The sequence below is a fragment of the Ambystoma mexicanum genome, chromosome 1q, assembly GCF_040938575.1.
Source record: "Ambystoma mexicanum isolate Mex_15411 chromosome 1q, UKY_AmexF1_1, whole genome shotgun sequence".
In the NCBI taxonomy this organism is placed as follows: domain Eukaryota; kingdom Metazoa; phylum Chordata; class Amphibia; order Caudata; family Ambystomatidae; genus Ambystoma; species Ambystoma mexicanum.
Genome location: NC_090922.1, coordinates 254,169,273 through 254,196,093, shown reverse-complemented (window position 1 = coordinate 254,196,093; position 26,821 = coordinate 254,169,273). Strand labels below are relative to the sequence as shown.

General features: G+C 43.9%; 1 protein-coding gene across 6 annotated transcripts in view; it reads right to left on the bottom strand.

Moving 5' to 3' along the window:
- The window catches only part of LOC138527196 (zinc finger protein 334-like), a 445,682-nt gene that overhangs the window by 333,743 nt on the left and 85,118 nt on the right, over positions 1–26,821 (bottom strand). The window lies entirely within an intron of this gene.

The window sequence follows — 26,821 nt, the reverse complement described above, 5'->3', positions numbered from 1 at the left end:
ATTCAGAGCCTGGATGAGGTGGAGCACATTGTCTGGCTGGGGCATAGAGAGATCGAGAACTGTATAAAACAGGAAGCTTTTGGAATTAACACTTTAGCGTGTTAGGGCTGAATGAAGAATGTGGTCTGTCTTGAATACTTTCATTCAGTAAGATAGTTCATGACGGCTTAAGGTACAACTAGCCTGGGCATCAGCTCATCGTTCTGCCTATTCACATAATGTACATGTGTTTTTACCATTAACAGCATGTGAAATAGTGAAATATATTTCACCCTATAGAAGGCAGGCATACATACAATGGGGGTCAGTTTAGAGACCATCCTCCATTTGAGAGTGAGTCTAGATACACTAGCAAGGTTATTGTCTGCATTCCAGTTCCATGATTAAAGTACACAAAACTATAAAATAAGAAGTATTTATTTTCACACTATGTGGACGCTCACTAAAAGGTGACCAATGTGAATACAAGATAAGGAACCACATAGGTGTGTTTGGCGTTCTGTGAATGGTTTTCTTGCTTGAGTACGATTATTTACTGTGTTAACATTGATATGAATGCTAAATTAAAAACATATTACTTTTTGAAAGGGTATCGGATGAGGGCGAAAGGGATCCTTCACAACCATGTGGTGCTAAAGTGATCTGTGGGTAATGCACTTGCAAATGTTGTAAGAACAGACTGTGTGTTCATATGGAATGAGACATGTCAATAATTGATTGACCAAAACAAGAAAACCTGAATAAAGTAACATAAGTTTGTAAGACAATTAATACAGACAAAAGTGTTCTTTAAAAAATGCTGAATGACTTATCAGCGCAGATTTTTATTTATTTATTTATACCGCGCCAGAGCCCGCAGGCATTAGAGAAGCAATAATGTGGAAACCCGGACAGTAGGTGGTTTGCTACTCTATAGAATAGATTGAGGAGGAATGCAGTGCCTGGCTGAGAATTTGTGCCGAATCTGGCTAAAGGATGTTGCATTGTTATTTTATGTGTATCATATGTAGGAGAGAGTAGCTAGGAATGCATGCACAGCATGGCTGATGGTATGCAAAGCATGATTGAAATGACACATAGTGCATTTGAGTATGTGCATAGCACGGAGGATTTGTTGGCGTGTGATCAATGTTCGGATGATGATCTGCAGACAGTGGTTGAGCGTGAGCAAAGCATGGCTGAGAGTATGTAGAGCCAACATGAAGGTGTGCAATAGAGAGTAGCAGGGTGTTGCTAAGGATTCACAGAGCATGACTGAGGATGCCTGGCAGAGGATGTGTAAAGCAGGATTGAGAATGTGCAGTGTGTGAGTGGAGGTGCGGTCATGTCTGTAACAGGGATCAAAGGACAAAGCACACTCAGAAGTGTAAAGGAAAGGTGTTTTTATTGTGGAACCTTTACAGTGAATGAGACCATAACAAATAGGGTTGGCACGCAATCAGGATGATTCAGATTGCTGTAAATAACTCACGGTGTCGGGGTAAACTCAAAGGCTATTGAATGCTTTCTCTTCAGCTTGCAAGGTGTCAGGCTTCCTTTCCAGGCTAGGTGACGATAACCACAAACAAAACTTGACAAGAAAACAAGCCATAGCCAGTAAACCAGGTCATCATTCAGAGCAGCCTCTGGACTTCCCATTGCTCGTTTTATCGTGCTCTAGTCCTCAGGTGGCACTGTTTTGTGGGGACATCTCCTTTCCTTTTCCTTCTATTCTGAAACCTGCCACTGTTGGTTTGTTCTTTTCAGGGTTCTGCAACGTCGGTTCCCGCAGATTGCCAACCAGGTGCAGAAATTGAGACCCTTGGACAAGGGAGGGAGGGGCCTTGGTGGATAACGTATTACCTCCTGCATGCATCGATATAGATCCTGAGTAGTTGGTGTGAACCCAAGAAGAAGAGCAGGGGAAGAGGGTGACCAACTACACACAGGTTCTCCCTTCTACTAATGATGCTTACATTTATTTTGAGCGCCCTGGCCTCACTTTAACTTTTCTACCGCGTTCAAGCACTCTATTCTACACTCCCCTTCCTCGCCCTCTCAATCCTCGTCTCTGCTGGCCATCCTTGGCTCATATTTCCTATTCCACTCTTCAAGGGCACAGTTTTTTATCTAAAAAACAAAATACTCTTGCTCGATTTTCCAGGGGTCTCATTCTGTAACCTTAATTGTTGTGTGCAGGCGCGTTATAAATACCACATCTTATCATATCACATCATGTCATGTCATATCATATATGTGAAGGTGCAGATCTGGCACTTTCCCACCTTTTCCACTGAAATTCCTAGATTCACCTGTTTACACCTTTTTGGCCATTACTATCACTGTTCTACCCTTCTTCACACCTTTGAACACTCTGATCACTGTACTGTCCTTCACCCATTTGGGCACTGGTCTCTCTAACATCACCTTCTTCACCCCTTTGGGCACTGGGCTTACTGACCCCACCTTCTTTTCTCAACTATACCAGGGCTATCAGTCTTTGGCCACCACTCTCGGACCCCTAGCCTCTTGCCAGAGTACCTCTTTCAAGCCTCTCAGGCTCCTGCTCCAACCCCTCAGCTGAAATCTCAGGCATCAATGCAAACCAGCCATCTGGGTCCCTCCTCCAGTCCTCTGGGCCTTGGGCAGACTCCTACTACCTCCTCCATCAACCTCCATATAGGCTCGTCCCTCCTCCAGCTCATGTCCCCCTTCTGCTCTCTCTAAATTCCCACTCTACCAGACTGACGCTTTGTGCTTCTATAGTGCTGTGCTAACACCTCCCAGACCCTCTCTAGTCATAGGGAATTTCAGGTGTTAGCTGGGATGGGGTTTGGCCATGAGAATGCAACCCGGGGGATGGCGTAAAGCCCGGCTATGGGGCTTGGTCCTCCCTCTGCCGAGGACACCATGACCCTGACTTTCAGCCTCTCTCTCTCTCTGGGTTAAAGGAACTAACGTGTGTCTCTTCGGGCAGCTGGTGTAGGCAATGGCTGGTAGGCCCATCCCTGAAGATGTGGGAGTTGAGGCTGGCTGGGTCCTCATTTAGGGTGGCCCATTCTCTGGTTGTCACACGCCAACACTGCCCCCAGAGTGGACTCTTATCTGTTTTTAGCTGAATGAGAATGGATGGCTTGTGCGACGGACTGCTAGTTGACCGTTGAGTTTCCTGTCCTAATTCAGGTCCCTCTCAGCTGTAGACTATAAGGCGTTTGGTGCCAGTGCGAGGTGAGCCAGGCATGCAGGTCCTGCTGGTTGTGCATTAGCGCCATTCCTCGCTTCCATTAAAAGGATAATAGCTACAGATTCCCTAGTTTCAGTGGAATCAAACGTATTGTGCTTTGGGGAAAGCCTGGTTTCCTTTCTCTCATACCCTATGGTCAACGGTTCCCCGATGTATGCCTACGAAGTCTGTAGAAGTTTGCAAGCACTACCCCCCCATCGTCTCCAATCCAGGGTTCCATTAAATTCCCCTCTAAGGTAGAAGCCCTTCCCAAAGGGGTAAGTAATCTATTGGGCTTCCTGTAATTGGCCCTTGCCCTTGGATGGGAGCCAGTGAAAATGATTGTGGGATCGACACCACACCACCCCCAGGCCCATCATCCTGGGGAGTGTGACAAATCTGGACTATTGGTCCTTCTCACCATAGGGGAGCCACCCATTTGTGGATAGTGAGGTGAGCCTGCTAAGCAAGACCCTCCCTAAGAGTCTGGGAAAGTGGGACTTCACAGGGAGTGACTCCCCTCTTGGGGACAAGGACTCCCATGTCCAGAGTACATTGTGTGTTTACATGGGAATCAAAAGACTGTAGTTACTTCTGTTTTGGAATCTCTAAATAATGGCATTTCTTCAAATCTCTTTGGCTTCAGGTAATGCTGGATCTTGTCTGAACTCCACCGTCGAAGAGCAGCGACACACTACTTTTGTTTGAGATGATGTACATAAAACAACGAGGAAATGGAATGGAGGCGAGAGAATCCTACGTAGAGGCGATCCTCTGACGGGAGGACATCCTAGCTGGGCAAATCCACACTAGAACGTGGAGCCAGCGGTAGCGGTGACCACTAGTAAGACGCCGGAAGGCTGGCGTCCTGAATGGCAACAATGCCAAAGTCGAGAGAGAGGAGGAGACTGTGAAGAAACAGTCTTCGTCTGGTGGCTTGACCATACAGAAGCCATGGTGAGCCGGGACCAGTTAACAGACGCAGAGACCAGACCGCAGCAGAGAGATCTGATCCTCGATTTCCGCAAGAGAAGTATACCAGCTGCCAAGCAACGGAAGGGAACGCTCTCGAAGAGGTAACGTTGCTGAGAGGGCGCGAACAGCTGTATCCAAGGCTGGAAAAGCCTAAAAGGTTATGGGAGCCAGGAAAAACCAAACAGGCAGACACACAACCAAGGCCCCTCTAAAGTAACCCGACCAGAGGGCCAAAGGGTTTTGGGGAGCCCTACAAAGAGAGACATAATTTTACAAGGCTGGTAAAGCCAAACAGGTTATGGGAGGCAGGTCAACCCGAACGGGCAAACGCCCAACCGAGGCCCTGCTAAAGCAGGCCTAATTGAGGACCAAAGGGCTTTGGGGAGCCCTAGAAATATAAAGAATATAAAGTAAGACTGGGAAAAGAGAGGACTAGGAGGGTTCACGTGCCAAAACTAAAGAAAGCAAAATGTTCCAACACCAAGTCAGAAATGGTGGCCTTGTATTAAAGATACTTTTTTCCGTGCAAAGGAGGGAATATGATGGAAGTGTAGAAAGCTTTAAGACTGGCCATTGTAAGGGAGCAGAAGAAGGAGGTTGACACAAAGGTGGCATGTTTGGTGCAGAAGACTTTTATTGAATATGAACGAGAAAACCTATTCCTAAGAGGGGTTCCCTGCCTCAACTAAAGATAAGATGTCTGTTAGGATGTCTCTCAACTCAAAGGTGTCCACTGTCCTGTGTCAAGAAAACCTTACTTCTGTCCTTTACACTAGAAACAAATGAATAAGCCAGTACTGTTCTGGTCCAAGGAGAATGACTCCCTTCTCCAGGGTTATAGTTCCTTGTTTGTTGAAACAATTCCCAAATCTTATAACTGTCTCGTGTCTCACACATTGTCAGGGGAAATGGCTCCCTTTCCCTGATGGTAAAGTTCCAAGCAATACTTTCTTGGTGGGCCACGAGAATGGCACCCTTTCTCCTGACATCCAGTCTCAGAGCGCAGGTGAATGACTCCCTTCCCCAGGCCTTTTTTGGACCTTACGGCCGTTCAAGTTACCTAGCGATGACTCCCTTCTCTTGATATCTTGTTATCAGTTCCTTACAACCAAGGGGAATGACTCTCTTCCCCATGTCTTCTTTTCATTATGCTTTACACTTACAACATCCAATTGTTAGGAGGGTCCACAACCTTGTCTTCTCTTCTTCTTTGATCCTGCCCACTTGGTTCACTTCCCTGCCAAGTACTGCCACGAGGAAGATGACTCGGATCACTTTCTTGCTTTAGGTCCCAGACCCTGGTTTCTCTTCTTCTTTGAACTGGCCCACTTGGTACACTTCCCTGCCAGGTACTGCCACAAGGAAGATGCCCCTTATTCTGTTTAGTGTCCCTGACTCTCCTTTGGCTGTCAGTGGATTTATTTGGGACTATCCCTCTCAAGTTCCCTTTATGGTGTTCCCTGGTGGTCAGCAGGCTTTGTTCCAACACTGCAATGAGGAGAAGGTTTGTAGGCTTTCTTCCCCTGCCGCGCCAAGGGTTATGGTTGCAAAGGGGCCTAGGGACAACTGCATGCGCCTTCTTGGTAGGCCGCCCCACGTCTCCTCTGGCTCTTCCGTGCCACTAGTTATCTTGTTGAGAGTTGCGGCACATCAACGGGGCATCCATGGATGACAGGCGTTTGGCTTGGCTTCTCAGGTGTCTTGCTTTTCCTGTGGCCGTGCAACAGCGTTCCTGGCTGCCTTCTGCGTTCCTTCCTCCTCTCGACACTGCTGTGCACAGGTCTGCTCCTGCGGCCCTCCTGATCACCAGAGGCGACGGACTGCTAGCGTCCTTGGAGCTCTCGCTCTCCGGATCAGCAATGCAGGTTTGTATCTCCCGCGTTCGGTGCGCAGCACACAATTGCAGTCTTCTGCGGGTGCCCGAGACCAAGTGTTTAGTCCATTGTAGATTTGTATGGAATGTTGCTGGCAGTGTATGGGCCCATTGTAACTTTCATAGGTTTCATCTTCATTGCTCCGCAGGGCCTACTCGTCCCAGTGCTTGGATTACCTAGGTTCCTGTCATTATTCTTCATCTCAGCATTTTCAAGAACCTTGAGGTACAATGACTTGTACATAGGTCTACTGTCTCCAATGAGGTTGGCAGAGGAAGGAGAGGTTTGAGTATCTAAGGGGTGTGATGTTCTCATAAGGGCTTTACCCTAGATGGTCTTCGTTATCCCCAAAGGAGGAGCCTATTCCCATGAGATCGTCCTGCATTACACCACCCCCAGGGGGACTGTCGGTTAGCCGTCTCACCTCCCTGGTCTCATGGTAAAGGGCTCCCCCCTCAGGGAGAAGTGACGACATTTAGGGAATCCTCATACCATCAAACAATACAGCGCACATTGAGCCAGTGCTTGTGAAGTGCTGTTCTGCCGGCAGGTTATCTTCCTCTGTGAACCCAACAAACTTTATTATTACATTCCCTTGCAAACTTGGTTTGAACTCCTATTTGAAAGAAAACACTATTACATGGCGGCTAACTCCTCCCACTTTGTCTTGCCCCTTTAAATCTGGCGTGCATTTGCGCGAGCGCATTGAGCGAGTGCTTGTGGAGTGCTTTTCCGCTGGCAAGCTATCTTCCTCTGTGAACCCAGGTACGGAGTCCATTGCTACAATCAACACCATCTGCACTGACTTAAATTCTCAACTGTTTACCCACCACTCTTTTCTTTCTACAGCGAACGTTATTATTAGATTGCCTTGCGAACTTGAACTCCTATTTAAAAAGAAAACACCATTACCTGGCGGGTAACTCTGCCCACTTTGCCTCCCCCGTTGCGCGCGCACCTTGAGCGAGTGCCTGTGGAGTGCTGCTCTGTTGTTCAGTTGGTGAGTAAATAATAGCGGGTGAGACACCTAGCTGTCTGTGTGTATTTAGAAACCTGTTAATTTTATATTTACTTTGATTTGTACTCCTCATATTGTGTATTTAAAATCCCCTTTTGGTGTTCCTATCATCCTATCAACTATGTACACACTAAAATCAGCGATGTCTCGGCGTGCGGGTCGAATTGCTCATCTGTCTCCCCGATCGCCCCCTCCGGCAGTGCCTACTCCTGCCAGGCGCACTCGGGAATTCAATTGCAAGAAACACTGTTCAAAATCATGGTCTACGGACATTAGGCATTACTGCCAATTGAATTTCCGCAGTGCTCTTACTCCATCTCTTCCACAGGTTTCCTGAAGCGACAATGTTAAACCAGTTGAGTCGCAGACTTCCTGTCTCTCATCTGGCTGACGATATACCAGATGCCGTACTATTGGCGGAAATGCCTCAAACAAATCCAGGCCCTGTACAGAACTTGTTCACAACTGTGCCTTCTATTAACTACACTATCGAGGCCCTCCCAATTAACCATTGATTGACAACCCATGTGCAAATTTACTCAACAGATTTGCATCAAATACCTATACTTTATTCCCAAATTGTTCAACAGATGCATATTCCTTTGCCGTCTCAACATTTACCTGTTCCATCCTTGTTATGTCAAGCACCACCAATGCCTGAGAATTGACCCTGTATTGTGTTACCTTCTGTTTTTTTTTATACTTCTGCATTAGTCCAGGAAACTCATTTAGACGGGATATGTTTCCGTCCCCCTTTAAACTCGTCTCATTCCCCACTTCTTTATCAAGATTCTAAGAACTCCTCCTTTATTTCCTCATTGAGCTCTCCAGCATCTTTTGTAAAACCTACTCCGAGACTCTCATTAGGAATGAAGCTTCCGGTTAATACCCTACTTGAGGTCACCTTGTTAGCAATGAATAATGGGTTGCTAGATTTTACTAAGCTCTTTGAAACTCTTTAAAGCAAAGTTAATGATCAAACATGATCAAACATTACTTATTAATTCAGTCCTGCAGAAAGTGGATATGATACTGCCGCAATTTGATACACTACTGCATCAATTGTTAGAGCATCGTACTTCTTGTGCATCTAATCCAAGTATAAGTGATCCACCTTCTGATTTTCCCCAGTCCATTTCTGCTCCTGGAGTGGATCCCAACCAAACTGATTCAATTCAAACTATAACTGATTCCCAACACTTACATCCACAAGACCCCATTGTTGTTTCCCCTTGTCATTCTAACAAATCTATCAATGTCCTAGATGAACCATTATTTTAGCTATTTAAAAACAAGAGACATCGTAAGAAAGGTAAAATAATACAAACCCATGATAAAAAAAAGTCTGCTCCACTCAATCTGCCATAAATAGTTCTAAAAAATGTATAGACTCCTTAACAATTCTGCGTAAAAAACCTAGTTTGTTGAAACAAACAACTTAACAGAATAAGGCTCTTTCCCTCCTATCTAAGAGAAAAAGGAAAATACAGCAATCTGAAGCTCCTCAACCTCCTTCCCCGCAGGCTGATATATCCTCGCTTACTCCTCTGGATCCAAATCAATTAAACAAATCGAGGATCAAGACTTGATGGATTTGTCCATCTATTCCATGACGTCCCTGCCCCCATGTTCACCTCCTGGCTGTCCTTTATCTATCCATGAGAATTTGGCCTTACGAAATAAGACAGCAAGAGCCAATGATGGCAGTAGGGCCCTCGTATCTGACAACAGTTTTATCACCATGGAACAAAGGAGGCAGCGCCTCTTGGTATCATCTAAAAGCCCTCAAATTGCTTCTAGATCTATAAATCGCGACAAGTCTTCAACGCAATCCTGGGCTTTTCTAGGTGGAGCAGCAACTCCTTTGTATACTCATTCTAGAGAATCTATTCACCATGAATATAACAACATAACTTTGAGACCTATTCCAGCCAAGGATCAACCTCGGGCTGCATCTCTAGAACTAGAAAACCTTAGACATTCAGATTGCTTACACTTATTAATGAAAGATAGGCAGAGACATGATCCATATCCCAATAGAATTACAATTCTTACTTTACTTAAAACAATTCTGAGTTTAAAAGTAATTCAAACTTAAGATATCAAATATATTGAATTCATTGACAATCGCAAATTGGACAAAGTTTGATTGATAATTCCCTCTCGACTAGTCAGACAACTATTAGTGAATGCGAAGGAACAACTTCAACACCGTGGCTCCAGCCTGACTATAGCTACCGAGACATATCATTGTAATTTGACTTGAAAAGCCCCTTTGAAATAATTATCTCCAAAGAGAAATTCAGTTCCCTCTGCTGAACCATTATCTATTACTTGTCATGGGGCCCAACATGCTCTTGTACGAGATGTTGTTTTCAGAAGGCCTAAGCAAACATCCAGAGATTCTTCTAGGACATGGCTTGCAAAGGCATTCAAAGACAACACTACTGCCTCTACTCACTAGTGCCATGCTCCTAAAGAGATGACCAAGATAAAAGTTGGAGTCTGGAACACTCGAGGATTTAAACATCTGGGTGAGATATTTGCTGAATCCCCGCAATAAAACATCCAAAAGGTCATCCATCAGCAGGACTCCTTACAGCCATCAAATTAAATCTTGGCTGTACTTTGTTTCCCTGGGCCTCTCCTCATCCATTTATTAAACTAACCAAACTCTGTCCCTTGGCTACCTACCGGCCTCTAACCAAAAATACAGCCATCCTTAATTTGTGCTGGAATTCTTCTGCTATATCCGATGACAGCTTCTTATCATCTATTGGTAACATGTTAGATCTAGCAATGTCTGATGATACAACTGATACAATCCTGATAGCTGGTGACCTAAATGTCAAATGTCTCAACATTAGGTGTTCACATCTTTCTTCTAGAGCCAAACGCTGGATGTCCCTAATGAATGATAGGGGCTTCACAATGCAAAATGGAAATCTGCCTGGTGATATTCCCTCTCGACCTACATGGCACCGAAATTCCCCCACAGCCATGATAGATTACATATTTGTCACAAAACATTCAATTTACTTTATGGAATCATTTGAGGTACTTTCCACACTTAAGAGCGATCATAATCTCTTGGCCCTAAACCATGCTTCAATCAGACCAAACCTCTCATGATTACTACAAGCACACCATACAAGTCCCAGGAGACCAAAATAGAATTAATCGGACAGAAAATAAGCTTTGTCATTTGTATGGCTGTTTATCTGTGCCAGGAAAGTCTTCTAACTTTCCCTCTGTTCCACTATACATCGAAGTCCTTGATCTTTTCGCGGAAAGGCCACAGACAAAACACTGTCCACTTTTTATCCTAAAGCACTCATATGACTATGAGATTCAAGATATGAAGACCATTGTTAGGAGAGTTTGAAGGCAAATCATTCAAGCAAATCTCCCAGATAAAGCCATTAACCTAAAAAACATTAAAAACAAAGTACAAAAACTGGTCTAAATTGCACCGATACAATAAAATTCAACAAGATGGTGAAGCAATGCTCGTCACTCTAGCTTCTAAGTTTAGTGCCGAGATTTGGTTGCTTCTCAAGCTCGGCACCAATGATGCATCATTTGCACGGATGATTAATGTAATCAATGAACAGACTTGGTACCTTCATTTTAGCAAACATTTTGCAAAACCCCTCGTTACCCCCCCTATGCATGAGCTCCTCCTAGTTGATCTCCATTGCCTAATTTTTACACTTTTACACATGAAGATATCTTTTTAGAAATGAAGAAATTGAGCACTTCTAGAGCACCTGGCCCTGGTGGCCTTTCTGATAGGGTGTTAAAAGCCTATCCAGATTTGTGGTCATCCATTCTTATCTCAATTTTTTGACAAGTTCTTAATTCTGGCTCCATTCCGCATTCCTGGAAGCAATCAATTATCCCAATATTTAAGAAAGGTGATCTGTCTTTACTATCTAATTATTGACCGATAGCCCTACTGGACATACCGGGAAACATCTTTGGCCGATTAGTTTTAAGATATCTTTTAAAATGGCTTTCAGCTGCTTCGCTATTCGACGTCCACCAATCTGGATTTGTCCCTAATCTAGAGACAGCAGTGAACCTACTAATCTTGTCGGCTATAAAAAAAAAACATGTTTTTCAATCAGGACAACAAATATACTTTGCTTTTATAGATTTTAAACAAGCCTTCGACTCAATTCCGAGGGAATTGCTTTGGTCTGAATTGTTGAAGACAGGCTGCCCCACCTACCCTACCTTTACTACTGCAATTTCACTTTGGTACCTTCATCCATGTCAAACTAAATCACAAAGACCTTCTATCTCAAGCGATTCTGACTTTTCGGGCTATCAAACAAGGCTGTATTTTAGCATCTGTTCTTTTTAACTATTTTATTAGAGACCTTGGTATATATTTAAAATTCTGTTTCTTCCTCCCCCCCCAAAAGCAAGAAATGTCTCTATGTTTTGGCTACTTCATGCAGACGATCTTGTGCTGTTAGATAAAACCCCAATAGGATTACAGAGAAAATTACAAGCCTTAGAACATTATGCCCTTGCCAATTCTCTCTCCATTAACAAAGAAAAATAAGATATTCTTAACATGACTAAACATACATTCAAATCTGTTTTAATGGACCATAGATACCAAGAAACTCAGTGTTGTTCAAGAATATAGATACCTAGCACATAATATCAACTCCAGTAAAGTAGGTACTCCATATAAAGTAGATTTGAGGCATAAGAGGGAGTCTTTAGCGGCTCAAGCCACTATCATTCGGCATATATATGGAAAGTTCTCTTATATTCCTGTTATAACGTTTTACAAACAAAAAGATGTTCCTATCATTGCCTATTGAGTACATGCCAAACCTCCTGAACATTGCCCAAAATGGGTTCCTCCTGGAAGGACTTTTCTGGAAAAAAGTCCTCCCTCTACCTCAGTCCTTGCCCATACAAATTATCCGATATTAGTTAGGCTTATTGTCTCTGAAAATTGTCGCCTGGCATAGTATTATGTTATATCGGAAATTTATTTTAAACTGTTTAACTCTTGCCAACCTACTGCCAGCTCTGGCTTCTTCTTTACAAGACAAACATGATAATTCCTTAAGTACTTGGAAGAATCATTGCCTTAATTTAATGCTCAGAGCTGACATTGATGAAAAACATCTTTTTCACATACCTTTGAGGGCCAAAAGGAAACTATGGGCATATGATTGGAGTGGTACTTGGTAGGAGTGCAATTAGTATAATTTATTTAAAAACAGGAATTTTAAAATCTTAAAAATCCAAAGACTCAATCAGATTCCAATCTATTTACAGAAATGTCCTGATCCCAGTTATTGCAGTAATTACATGCGATTTAGATTCAATCTTTGGCCGACAAACTAATTTTTAGCTACCCGTACTAACGCCTTAGGAGCCCAATCCTGGTGCAGATTTTGTATGAATGTTAATCAAAATGAAACATTAAACCATTTAAGAGTGCACTGTCCAAACCTAGCAGCCCAGAGGAAAGAACGTTTTTATAGATTTTGTTCTCCATCTGCATTCTTGACACCTGACTGTATGCAGAACATGATTATTAATTGGCATTCCATCTCATTAAATTTGGCTGTGATAAATTATTTGTTGAAACTGAACTTGACTAATTAACTTTCCACATATATTTATCACCTATACAGTCTTTCCTTTAAATAATTGTAGATCTGTTTTTATATCATGGGCCTCCATATTTGCCCTTGCTTCAGTATTTGCGTGATCTCTTCCCCAAATACCACCCTATATTTCGCAATCAGATTCATTCAATTTTATGTCTTAAACATTTCCAGAAGTTTATTTTCCCATTTTACATGTATTAACTGAAATTTGTATTGTATATTTTTGAATGTTATAAGGTTGAAATTTCACCTAAATCAATAAACAAAAATATATATACATACCGTTCAAAGCCTGCAGAGAGGCTGGAAGACTGCATTGTGAGAAAATGAAAAACCTTCAAAACCATCTCTTATAGAGAGATATCAGTACTTGAGCTGAGCAAAACCCATGGATAGAGGCTATTGTACCGGTCCATATTTTTGATCTTCTTTTATAAGTGGTTGGGTTTGGACTAAGGACTATTTCTTTTGGATATTTTCACAAACAGCATAGTTTTAGTTAATTAGGAAGGGAAGTTCCCTCATAACGGTAGGGCTAGATAGGTGTTTTTCTTATTATTTAATAGACACTCTTAAATATGGCACACCTTAGTCTGACTCCTCCTTCTGGTTCACCACATATGGTGCAGAGAAGTCAGATATAGGCCGGTTGATATAAGCTTGGGACCCCTGCTATTCACGAAGTTGACAGAGAAGGCCAAACCCCTTACTCTTGCAACCCCACCGTCCATTGGACTCGATGTGTATAGTACAGACAAAATGTCTAAACCAGCAAATTAAAGGCGACTCATACTAATAGGTCTGAGTCTTTACCCTACAGGGAACTTACATCAGAATAGCTCCTAAATCCGGATCCGCCTGGCGACATGCATTAGAGTTTGCAGCTGGCGGGACAGATCCTGAATATAGGGGGTGGGGGTTTAAGGTTATCCTCCATAACCATGATACTATAGCCTATCTGGTAACAGAGGGGGAAGCCGTAGCGCAAGGGATGCTTAAAAAGGTCCTAACGCCAATACCTGAAGAGGTAGACACCTTAGTAGAAACAGAAAGAGGGATGCTGGGATTTGGAGAAGCCGACCTCATCAGAGAGGAATCAGGTATAGTAGAAGCCGAGGATATCGCCCCATTACCCGATCTTGCATTCACCCAAAGGACCGACCCAGCCCGCACCGAGGCATTTGGGAAGGTAACCTTGGATGAACAAGGGTGTAGGTAAACTGGTCCTTTCTTCTTTCTAAAGAAAGAATTACTTTATTGTGAGGCTGTTTGGAAAGATTGTCTTAACCGTACACAATTGGTAATCCTGTGAAGTCATCAGAGGGTAGTGTTGTAGCTGGCCCATTCCCATCTAACAGAAACCTAGCAGGTAATAGGGAAAATCCAAAGCCAGGTAATACCCATTTCTACTAGCCCAGAGTGTTCGCAGATGTGAAGAACTATCTCTCTACCTGCAAAATTTGTCAAAAGACTGCAGCCACTCCAGTTTCCCAGGTCCCATTGCAACACCTTTCCATGTTCTCCTGCATAGCGATGGGCATAGTGGGCCCACTAGAAACATCTAAGTTGGGAAATGAATTCATACACATGATTGTTGACTATGCTATTCAGTATCCTGAAACATTTCCCCTTTGGGATAATATGAGTCAACAAATCATGAAACATCCAATTCCCTTCCTTTCACGAGTCAGATTTCCAAAGGAAATCCTCACGGATCAAGGTACCACTTTTATGTCTAAAATTATATAGGACGTAAAAGAAATATTGCACATTAAAACCCTATGCACCCCCGTCTATCACCCACATACAGATGGCTATGTGGAAAGGTTTGACCAAACCTTAAAAAGAATACTCTACAAGCTGGTAGAGGCCGATGCTAGAAATTGGGAAATCATGATTCCCTGGACCCTCTTTGCAGTTAGGAAAACACCTCAGGCGTCTCTAGGTTATTCCCCTTTTTTGAGTTATTAGATGGGTGAGGACTTCGAGATGCACTGGATACTGTCAGGGGTCACAGGGATCCGAGGGGGCATCTGAGGGCACAGGGACAGGCTACCAGACATGGGCATCTGAGGGATCAGGGATATTAGGGACAGGCTATCAAACATTTTGCAGGCATGCTGACAAAGCAGCAGCACATGGTGAGGCACAGATACCACTACAGAAAGTTGTTTTGCCCTCATTGCAGGCAGATCCATTGGAACGCTGTCAGAACTACAAGTACCAGGCTCCAGACTAAACAACAGTGGCCATTTGGGCGTGTCCCGTTAAACGGGCATGCGTGGCCCTAGCACGGGGCTTTCGCATGTGCAGAGCAGAACTCCAGCCCAAGGAGCAAGTTCGAGGGGCCCCATTAGATTGGATCCCAGGCCCCTCGCCATCCACAAAATAAGTGTGGGAACGTTGCGGGGGAGAGGCATAGTGCATGGGCAAGTGGCGAGCACCACAGTGGGGAACATGCCCAGAGGCCAAGCCCCCACCGGATCTTTCCGGCCCCTGCTCAATGTGCGGATAAGTCGCGCGTTCTGCAGCGCATTCCCTATTCCAGTACCTGAGCAGGGACATGCGCAGGGGCCAAGCCCCAACCAGATCCTACCGGCCCCTGCTCTGAGTGCAGATAAGTACACCCAGTGTTGCACGCTTTGACAATCCCCACTCCTGCATGCTAACAAAACCTAACTAACGCTTGTGGGGAAGAAAGCGCCCTTCCTACAGTTATTTTGACCCCAGGAGCCATAGGCATGAATAGCTCAATAAATCTAACCCGGTGTGATTAGGCACAGGTTGTTCACATGCTAGTACTTGCTGTCTTAGACAGTGCTCCCAGTACCGTTTCTCATTCAGCTTTCTTTTTCATCCACCATGCGAACTCAGAAGTTTCAGGTTGCATCGTGGAGGCAACCAGGACACCCCACAAAGCTAAGTGTTCTTGTAGTTCTATTGTTTTTATTGTATGTGCAAAGCCACAGTGGTTATGGGGCTTGTGAAATTCCACAGTGGCTGGGGGTACTTATCAAAGCCTGATTATAGAGCCAAGCATGTGAGGTAACAGGCAATGGGTTACCTTATGTGTGAATGAGTGAGTGCAAGTGTAAGGCAAACAGTGTGTTGTATGACTGAGAGGCTGCAGGAACCACACCCGAACACGCAGCCGCCAAGGAGTAATACCTATCCTACTTCCCCCATACCTATCCATAAGCTCTCCCTAACCCTCTTTCCGACTTCTCCTACCTATACACTCAATGAAACTCTAACCCTCCTTCCCCGCTTGGGTTGCGGGATTCTGTGTGCTTCAACACCCGCAGGCCCCAAAACCGTAGTGGGGGGTTGAGTGGTTCATGCTACCCCCGCACAGGGCAACAGAGTCCTGTCAGGTATGCTAAAAGAACCTGAGAAGGGGCCATCCTACCCATTTCCCCAGACTGCTCAGAAGCGAATATTCATATGGCCGCTGTTAGTGAAATCGTAAAAAATCAGTTATGAAGGGACCAAGAACATCAATAGACCCTACACGATAGACAAGCGGTAGCCCGATCTTTCTCTGTTGGGGGAATCGGTCTCAGTTCTCCTTCCCACCTCAGGGAACAAAATTATCTCAGTCTTTGTCCTGCCCAGGGGCAGTCCAGCACCGAAATACTTGGCAATTCTCCTCTGTGAAAGGGACAGTGAGCTAAAGACTTGGAAGAGTCTCTCCCAGGGGTTATTCACCCAAGAACAGGTCATTGGGCTGTGTTTGTGCTGGTAGAGAGATTCCCAGATCCCCCTTTGTTTTGCATCATTTAAATATATATCCAATCTTGATTTAACCAAGAGATACTGGCAGATACCCCTAAAAACCACTGATTGGGAAAAGACTGCCTATTCCACCCCACAAGGGTGTTTTCAAACTCTAGTACTCCCCTTTGGTTTGCACGGTGCTCCTGCTACATTCCAGAGGTTAATGGATAAGATTTTAAGACCGTACTCTAGCTTTTCTGAAGCCTACTTGGATGACATTATCATACAAGTAAGGTCTGGCCCGAACACATTCCCCACCTCTACGTGGTCGCAAAAGCTCTCAAGAGAGCAGATTTAATGGCAAACCCGAAGAATTGCCATCTGGCCCAAGCAGCTCCAAAGTATCTGGGCTACTTTGTGAAAAAATGAATGATTAAATCTTAGGCTGAAAAAGTCAAAGCAGTCCAACAAACACCTGTACCTAAAACCAAGCAAGACCTTCGAGCTTTTTTAGGATTCACAGACTATTATTACCTGTCTTCTATACCTAATTATTCCAACTTTGCCACCAATCTTATGGACAAAATAGAGAACGCCCACCCACAAAAGCTTGTCTGGGGAAAAGAAGATCAATGAAGCTTTGCAGGTTTAAAGCAAATTGTATGCCAAGAACATGTCTGAAAAGGTCTGACTTCAATTGTGAATTCATCCTTCATGCCTCGAAGGTCAGGCTGGGAGCAGTATTGTCACAAGAGCATGATGGCATGGAAAACCCCGCCTCGGATATGGGTAGGAAGTTGTTCGCTAGAGATCAATCATATGCAACCATTGAGCTGGAAGCCCTAGCCATCAAATGGGCACTCTTAAACCTGTGTTATTTTCAAACAGGAAGATAATTCTGGCTCATAACAGACTACTCCACTGTGACCTGCTTAAGTCTAAGGAAATATTCCAATGCCCGAGTCATGAGATGGTTTTTAGATATTCAACCTTTTTGGTTTCCCTGTGACACATCGAAAGGGGAAAGAAGGCAATGTGGACTTTTTGAGCCATTTCGCGCTTCATAATCAAGGGGGAGCCACTCGTTTAACAGGGGGGTATGTGACAAATCTGGACTATTCGTCCCTTTTCCCCAAAGGGGAGCCCCCCCTTTGAGGCAAGGGAGGTGAGCCCGCTAAGCAAGACATTAACTAGGGGTCTGGGAAAGTGTGACCTCACTGGGAACGTCTCCCGTCTTGGGGACAAGGACTCCCATTCCTGTAAGGAACTTCCTGTCCAGAATGCACCGACTGCCTACATGGATATCAGAAAGACTGTTTCTTCTGTTTTGGACCCTCTGAATAGTGACATTTCTTCAATATTTTTGGCTTCAGGTAATGCTGGATCTCGCCTGAACTCCACAGTGAAAGAGCAGTGGCACACCTCTTTTGTTTGTGATGACGTACATAAAAATAACGAGGAACTTGGAATAGAGGAGTGAGAATCTTATGCAGGGGCAAGACTCTGATGGGAGGATGTCTTGGAGGGGCAGAGCCAGGTTAGACTGCAGAGCTAGCAGTAGCATGAGGAGCAAGCTGATCGCTAACAAGAGGCTGGACTGCTGGTGTCCTGCATGGCAACAAAGCCAAAGAGAAAGATGGAGACAGTGAAGAAACTATATCGCCTGGTGACGTGACCAACCAAGGCCCTGCTAAAATAAGCTGACCAGAGGGTCAAGAGGCTTCAAGGAATCCTGGAAAGAGAGACATTATTATCCAAGGTTGTGTTATGAATCCTTTGGAGTCATCACTAATTGCCCGACAAGGATCTCCTCCCACGTGGCCAGGGTACGGCAGCCACTTCCTGATCCTGACCCTGTGGTATTATAACGGAGGATCACATGGGAGGATAAGACTGTCGGGGTAAGGTGGTGACCCCAGCAGGAGAGACGTTGTATTCTTCTCTACATAAGGAAGATTGCATAATTGCGAACATTTTGATGGCTTATTGTCACTATACAAGGCCTCCCTGTTGTAAATCCCAAAAACCCTTCTTTAAAATCACTGTAGGCAAGATAATATTTGTACCTCATACACACATAACACTCCTTTAACGTCTCCTATCGCTAATGGCTCTTTGTCCAGAAATCTTGAACAATATCACATTGAAGGTCCCAAAAATTTTACAAACTCCAACTCCCAGAAAAGCCTCAAGAGCTGAGACGAGGAAGAGGAGGAAGCACTTAATGACGATCAAGAAAAACAGAAACATGCAGACTAGTTGTTTTGAGGAGGTCTGGGTGAGCGGGACATTTAAAAATGGTAGCTGCTTTCACAAGAGAGTCGGGGAAGAAGGAAGCAGGCCCGGAGACGAGAGAAGCAGAATTGAAGCAAGAGGCCATGCGGAGGACTGCGATGGAGGAAGCAGGGACAGCTACACCGCTCCTCACAGGTGTTACATACCGGTGTGGCGCGATGCTGGCAGGGACACTACAAGCACCAGAAAAGAGCTGTCGGAAGACTGACAACAATAGCAAAGCTAACCGGAATATGGTTGGACAGCGCTTGAGTAGGCAATTGAGCGCAGCGCTGCCCAGAGAGCAAAACGGATGCCTACTATGCAGTGGAGGCTGTTCCAGAGCGGGAGCTTCACAGAAGCGGCATGCCATGGCTCAGGAATACTTCAGTACACCAGTGAGTTTACCCAAAGCCATTGGGGACCCCAGGGTGTACCGACAGGCATGGGAGCAATTAAACTATTTTGAATGCTGACCAAATGAAGTAAAAAGACAGAATCGGAAGATCTGAAGAATACCCCATACATGAAATACCAAGGTGGGGAAACTTGGAGGAAGCATTAACCCAAACGAAGGAATAATAATAAAGATATAAAACGGCAGAACTTGAACAAATACCCATACATGAGGTGCCAGTGTGGGGAAATTTGAAACAACTAGTACCTCAAGCCAATGAAGTAGCAATACAGTAAAGTAGCACAACTGTGCCGAATTAAAGGACAGTGAACGCAAGAAGTAGTCCTGGTGAAAGGCGTACACCAGTCAGTGAACATTGGGAAGCAGGATACCCGTTAGGAAAGAAAACCAGCGGTTCTGTAAGCGGATCTGTAAGACCCAGAAAGGGATACCTGGCAGGGGAGTGTACAACGAGGTCCAGAAAAAGTGCATAAGGCGTGGAAAGTCCTGGCAGGAGAGTATACCAGGAAGTCCAATAACGTTGTCTAAAGAAACATATTTGTTTTACAAAGTATATGGTATGGAAGTGCACTGGAGATACTTTTGCCATTCTCAAGAAGCTATCATTTGAAAGAGACACTTTGCCATCCTTAAAATGCTATAAGTAGGACTGGGAAAAGAGAGGACCAGGAGAGTTCACATGCTGAAACCAAAGAAAGGAACATTTTCCAACACCAAGTCAGAAATGGTGGCATTGTGTTAAAGAGACCCTTTTTCATGCAAAGAAGGGAATGTGGTGGAACTGTATAAAGATTTAAGACTGGCCGATTAAAGCCTGCAGAGAGCCTGGAAGACCCGATTGGAAGAAATTATCGAACTTTTAAAACCATGGGTTGCAGAGAGATCCTAGAAGTTGGGCCAAGCAAAACCCAAGGATAGAGGCTATTGCTCAGATCCATATTTTTGTTCTGTTTTTCTAAGTGGTAGGGCCAGATAGCATATAGGGTCTGGACTAAGGACTATTTATTTTGGAAATGTTGACAAGCACCATTAGTTTTAATATATTAGGTAGGGAGGTTCCCTCATAGTGTTAGGGCTAGACAAGATTTTTTTAATTATTTAAATAAACACCCTTGAACATCTCACACCTTAGTCCGACTCCTTCTGGTTGACAACAGTAGGCACACGTCCCCCTTGGCCACCCCACTAGGGACCGCCCGAATAGGCAGGGGACATTGTCACAGTAGCTTGAGATGCTATATTTCAAGGAGAGCAGAACATGGGTTAAAAATAATCTAGGCTTTAATCAAATATGATGGCAGGATATTTTGCACACTTTTCCAAAGCTGTTGTATTGATTTGTATTAGGATGGTTTTCTTCAGCCCTGTGTTCAGGGTTAGGGAAAAACCAACCCACATTTAGGCAACATGTTTTCCCCTAAATCCACCTCACTGTTGTAGGATTAAACATGGCTGAGAAGTAAAGTCTAAACTCTTAAGAGGGGAAAAGGGTGTGGTTAAAGGTACAGTATGCCTCTAATAAAATCAATACAGGGATGTTCACAGATTATATTAGTGAACATATATGTGTATCTGCTGTGTGGGTAAGTAACACATTAAAGTAGTTCACAGGTGAGTAACTTAGTTAAATATAGTGCTTGCAGTGTCTTTTGGGATGTGACTTTAGTAGATAGGGTCGTCAGATATATGGCTTTTCTCTGCAGTGGACATTCCATTGAAGCATTATTATGGGAAGCCTGCCTGCCATTCACTCATTTTATCTCCCCCGCTCTAACTCCCTATCCCTATTTTCCTAACCCCCTGACCATTTAAACCCATACAAACATCTCAGTAAAATGCAGCAGAAAGGCTCTTTTCCAAATACTTTAAAATGGCTTCAGGTAAATGGGGGATATCAGGTTCATGTAGGACATTGATGAGGCAGGGGCATCCCAGGAACAAGTGCATTTTAACTCAAATAACATCTTCTATAGAGTTCAGTGTTAACGGTACAATTAACTCGCAAGACAAGATTAATACGATTGATGGTGTAATGTCATACCATATTATGTCATCTTTTGTTATGTTGCATTTGCAATGTCATATTGATTAGTAGGAAGGAATCTTCGATACAACCATGACATTGGTAGCCTAGGATAGTATGTAGAAGGGCTTTGCCAGCCTGATTCATTGGGGATGGCTTCAATATGCCACGGTTCACAATGGCACCATGGCACTGTGGAAGGCTTAAAGACCGGACCACTGCTGAGTCCACCAAACCCTTTTACCAGTATTGCCAGTTGGTCCCATGGGCTTACCACAGGATTACCAATGATGGAAGGTTTGTCCGTAGGACTCTATTGGGATTTTGGCAGAATTACTGCAAGTGGTATATCAGCTGTGGTAATTCTGACAATGTGTTAAAGTGGAGGATTTGCCTCCAGCATCATACTGGAGTTGAATGTTCCACTTCAAGGGCAAACACAGAGGTAATTAATTATGTTACCACTAAAAAAAGCATTGATTACGGGAAAAAAACTATTATAATTACCACCACTTTTTTACTGCACTGCCATGCTTGCAATGTGTCATGTCCTGCGGGCGCAGGTGGTCCTTGTGGCAACGGTCGAAGGGCATTGGTTTGATTTCCAGGAAGATGGCGCTGTGGAGAAGGAGTGGTGTTCTAGCCTCCAGTGGCACTTCCCTACACTTAGCCCCGCCTCTGACATCCAGGAACAGATATCATTCCGCTGTAACTGAGCAACGCTGCGTTGCTACTGCATCCATAGCTACCCTCCGTGAGTCTCGTAATCGTCTGTTCTTGTGATCAGATTCAGCTCTACTCTGTCCACCTAAACTGTTCTAATCTCTCTCTCTCTCTGTACGGTAGGCGTCGCCACGGTACAAGGGGATCCGGTTCTTAGTGAGAGAAATAATTCCTTTGTTTCAGTACTAACGCCTAATCCTCCTGCAGCAAGTTCAGAAGAAGAATTGAGCTAGGGGGTATTCTTTCAGGTCTTATCCCGTTCCTATGATAACCCTTTCTTTCCATTTGATCATCCGTAGCTGCAGCTGGCGGATGCCAAGTGGTTTCCTAGACAACGGAAGTCTGCAGACGCATTGTTTTAGCAGTTCACGCCGAATCCCAGCCCCTCTTTGAATATTCAGCTTCTAGCCCTCTTTAATTAAGTTGAGAGAGGAAATAGGTTTTGGGAAATCTTATTAATATGTTCAAACTTAACTTAACAATCACTCTTCTGACTCGTAATACATAGCTGCAGCTGGCTGACGCCGCATTGTTCCCCAGGCAACGGAGCTCGCGTACACAGACCCGGAAGCCAGCAGACCCCTGTCCTCAGCCACCTTCACAGCATTGCCTCTTCCCTGTACCAGTCCTGACATCGGTAGGAAAGCAATCTTCTTTGTTCTGGGGTTGTGATGATTCGATTCTGTTCTTCTCTCATTCTAAACATATCCTTCCAACTTCAAATAGCACGCTCCAGGTTTATGGTGGTTTACTTGTTTCCTCAAAAGATTTCTTCAGGCATTAAGTACCCACAACCTGCTCCCACGGTAAGCTTAAGTTCAACCGAGGTAAAACCTCTGTGAAGCAGTTTGACTTTAATACAATCCCTTTTCTTGACAGATCCTGAAGAGAAGAGCACTGTGCATCCTGAGTCTTAGAAGTCTGTTATCCATACCTCACAGCAATCCTCTGACTAAAGGACCTGCCTGGAGAAAACATCCCAATCAGAGCTAACAACAGGGTTTTGTTCCCCAGAGGGTTTCCCTGGGAACCCAATCCCTTGTTGAATAGTGAAACTACAGGTGGGTGTAGGGCAACCAGGGGGGTTCTTCATACTTCACCAAAGGCTGCAGAAGATCCAGGTAGGCGACTTTCCATTTTGATTTACATCAGATTGCACAGGTGGTGTTTACCCGCATTAATAGTCATAACAGATTGTGGCCCAGTGCCGTTAAATATTTAGTATATCCAGACATGGATACGTGCTTTTAGACTACTGTAGTGGTGGTTTGGCGCAGTTCAAAAACATTGTACCATAAAAGGGGAAACTAATATGGAACATTTTGCCAATTTTTTGTTCATTCAGTTGTGAACATGGCCAATTTGCATTTTGCACCCGCCCAATCGCCACCCCCTCCCACATGTTTTCATTAAAAGTGTTTCGCAATGTATGAGCTGTGAAGATAACATTTCTCTTGCCTGTGAGCCCATTTTGGAGAACATCCACTTCTGTTCCAAGCCCATTCTCTCAATTTTTGCTGACTGGTTTCCAGAATGGAGAGCCCCTTCAGAGCTGATTCCTGGGTGCACTGATGTTCATGTTGTTGGCTTTCAACCTACACGATTCCCTTCCTGCCACTCAGTTCTGTGATGTGACGTTATTGCAGCATAAAGCGCTGTACAAGCAACAAAGCATGCCATAGCCTTAAGGCCACAGCCAAAGCCTAGTAACATAACATAGCACACGAGAAGGGTGCCACTGTCAATGCATATAGAAAGACATGCATTTGGCCCTTCTTGCTCTACCAACCTTATTTGTGCTACATCCACCTTCGCCTTCCACATGGTCCAATGAATACAATCTGCATAGGTTGCTCAGGCTATATCTTTTCTCTATAAGGGTCTATATATTACTATTAATAATAAAGATGTGTTTCATTATGTTCAACAGTGCAGTAATATATTTGTATATAGTATAACACATTTCTCCTGCAGTGACCTCTTTAACAGTGCAACACTGTATGCAATATAAATAGGTCTACTGCATTAACTAAATGTTACAGACAAGTGGAGATGCGTTGAAAAAGGATCTTTGTCATATCTGGCAAATGTACATGTAACCAGGAGGTTATTCAGTCTGCATGTGCTATGAATGTAAAGTATAGCAGAGACCAAAACTATAGACAGCTACTCTTAGGGTTGATTGACTAATTTATCATTACCGTTTCCCCTGTAAGCCGTAGACCCACAGAATATGGCTGAGTCCTATGAAAAACCTGGTGTAGCTATTACATAGCAATCCTCTCTGTTCCTGAAACCTCTCCACTGTAGGAATAAGGTTTTTAAACTAGTTTTATCTACTGGTAATTAACAGTCGCCTAAATTCTAAATATTATTGACATGCAATGTAATGATTTTTAATTTCCTTGTTTTTACAGACTACGGTCTACCAAAAGGCCATTCATTCACAGAGCATCAAGGCCATAACAACGGCAGGAGGCGCCATACAAATATCAAGTAACATAGCAGAACACAGCATGTATGTATCTGAGCCGCAGGGGTCCTTCGAGTGTCTGCCAACTTAGTAATGATAGGCCTCTGGCTTTACCTGTTAACGGCACTCCAATCACCCAGTGCTTATGCCTCTTCGTATCAGGATACTCATGGCCACTTTTGTGTAAGTCGACACGTAACAGTTCCCCAGCGCCGAATTCTGCAGTACTCAAAAATGTGCCTCTAAGAAAGAATCTCTCCTCACACTCCATCTGCCCCTGATTTTTTGAAAACCTGTCAAGTTGTTAGCTCAGATAAAATGCGAAGTCAATATTGCTTCTAAAGGCCCATGGCAGTTGCAAGGGATACTTTTTGAATATCAGATGGCTATTGAGGTTTTGCCCATTCATGGCCCTGGGAAGCATTAAGTTGTAGCAGGAGCTCATTGACTAGTCGTCTTGACTGTTGCAATACATTCCTTTGGGTTACTTCAACAACACGTATTAGCAGACTCCATGTGACTCAAAACTGATTGGTTTCTGGATGGAGGAAAAAAGATCATGTCCAAGTTATTCACAGGAACCGGATGTGGCTTCCAGTAGAGTAAAACATTCTGCCTAAAAATGCATCCATGGGACTGCTCCTGCCTACCTTCAGAATAGCAGCATACGGTATAACCCACAATGGAACCTTTGGTCTGTTGAGGATCACAGACTATTCATCCCCAGAACTGTCAGGCCAGAAGAGAGAATACTTTATTCTTGGGGCCCAAGTTTCGGAATACATTACCAAGTTCTGTCCAAAACAGCTCAAGCTTTTTCTAGTTCCAGGCCCCCGTTCAAGCAGCATCTGTTCAGGTAGATGTTAGGTATACATTCTAGTGGAGATGCTATCAGCAAGTCTAAGCAATATATAACTGATCCCACTAAGTGACCGACTAGGAAAAAAAAGAAAAACAATACAGGGGCGCCATCTTTTGCCTGTTCCACCCACTTGGCTGTCAACCGCCCCAGACGCAACACCACGCCACATGTTGCACTATCCACCCACGTACCCCGGAATCCGCAGAGGTCACACAGTTCCACTACTTTTTTCAGTACACTTATACCACTGCGAATGAGTGCAAACTCTGCTTTCAGTCTCTATCATGCAACGTTTGGTGGAAAACCCAATCACCTCAAAGCTTTCTCAACTTCTTCTATGGCAAATACAGAAGACATCCTATTCAGTAACTGGCCAAATCTGTTCTTGACCACACTGACACAGGTTTCCTGATCAGGCATTGGCAACGACCCCAAATGGCCACATCCATTAACTTTCCTAAAAAGGAAAACAGTTTTAGCTGTAGAACTTCTATGGGATGTTCAACACAAGATAGCCATCAAGGGGCCCTTTTTCAGAAAACAGGCTCAGTTCCCAAACTAAGTTACAAATGTGTGTATTATACAAGGTATCACTGTCACCCTCAGTGTGGAGTAAACACAGGTAAACACAGCTTACTGTGCAAGGTTATTCGCCCCGGGACACCAGGTGTGCTTTTTTGGTACCTCAACCTGAGAGCCTTAAGGGACGCACACAGCACTGAGGTGCCTCATTGGTGTAGCCTTAGATTAGGACTCACTAGGGAAAAAGGTTTAATGACCCGAAAATTAAAATGTTCAGGGGGATCACAAAAGAGCAACAGATAAGGACTTGCTGCCCGAAGGTTTGGAAAAGGGGGCTGAGGGTAGAGGGTACATGCATTAATGAAAGTAGTCTAATCATACAAATACGAACGTTGTGCCGTTTACCTATTGCTGTTTATTAAGACAAATGGTTCGAATCATTTTTACAAAATAAGTAGAAACGTAAACAATACGTGACAGATGAACTCGCAGTCTTAAATGTGTTATCTGCTCGTTATGATCATCTTATTATACACTATTCTTAAAGGGGCTACTAACGTGGTGCTGCAGTAAAGTTTAACACATTTGATTTTTTATTAAGGATTACATGGTCTACCTTGCTTGCTAGACGCTTGGCAGCATTTTAGAATCCTTATTAGCTTTGAATAAACAACCCAATATTGTATGGCTACAGCAGGCCTTTAGTGAACTCATTTGCTTAATTTTACATAGTTGTCAAAATGTTTGTATCAAAAGAATGATCATGTTTATCAATGTCCATGTGTATTTGATAATTTAGCATTTCGAAAATCTGCACTATTGGTAAGTAGTGGGGATTTGTTTGTAATGAACAACAATATATCCTGTGTCTGCAATAAAGCAGCAAGGTACGGTGGGAAATGTAACAGGTGATTATAGGCACAAGCAAGCACAACATATTTCAATAGTTGTGTTTTGTTCGAACAGTCGTGGTGCCTTGCTTTGCAACGGTCACCGAGTGCACCAAGTGGGCACACAATACAAGACAGGTTTCTGGGGGGCACCAAGAGTTGTATTCAACAAATAAGAAAAAGATGACTGGTTTTTACGAGGGTG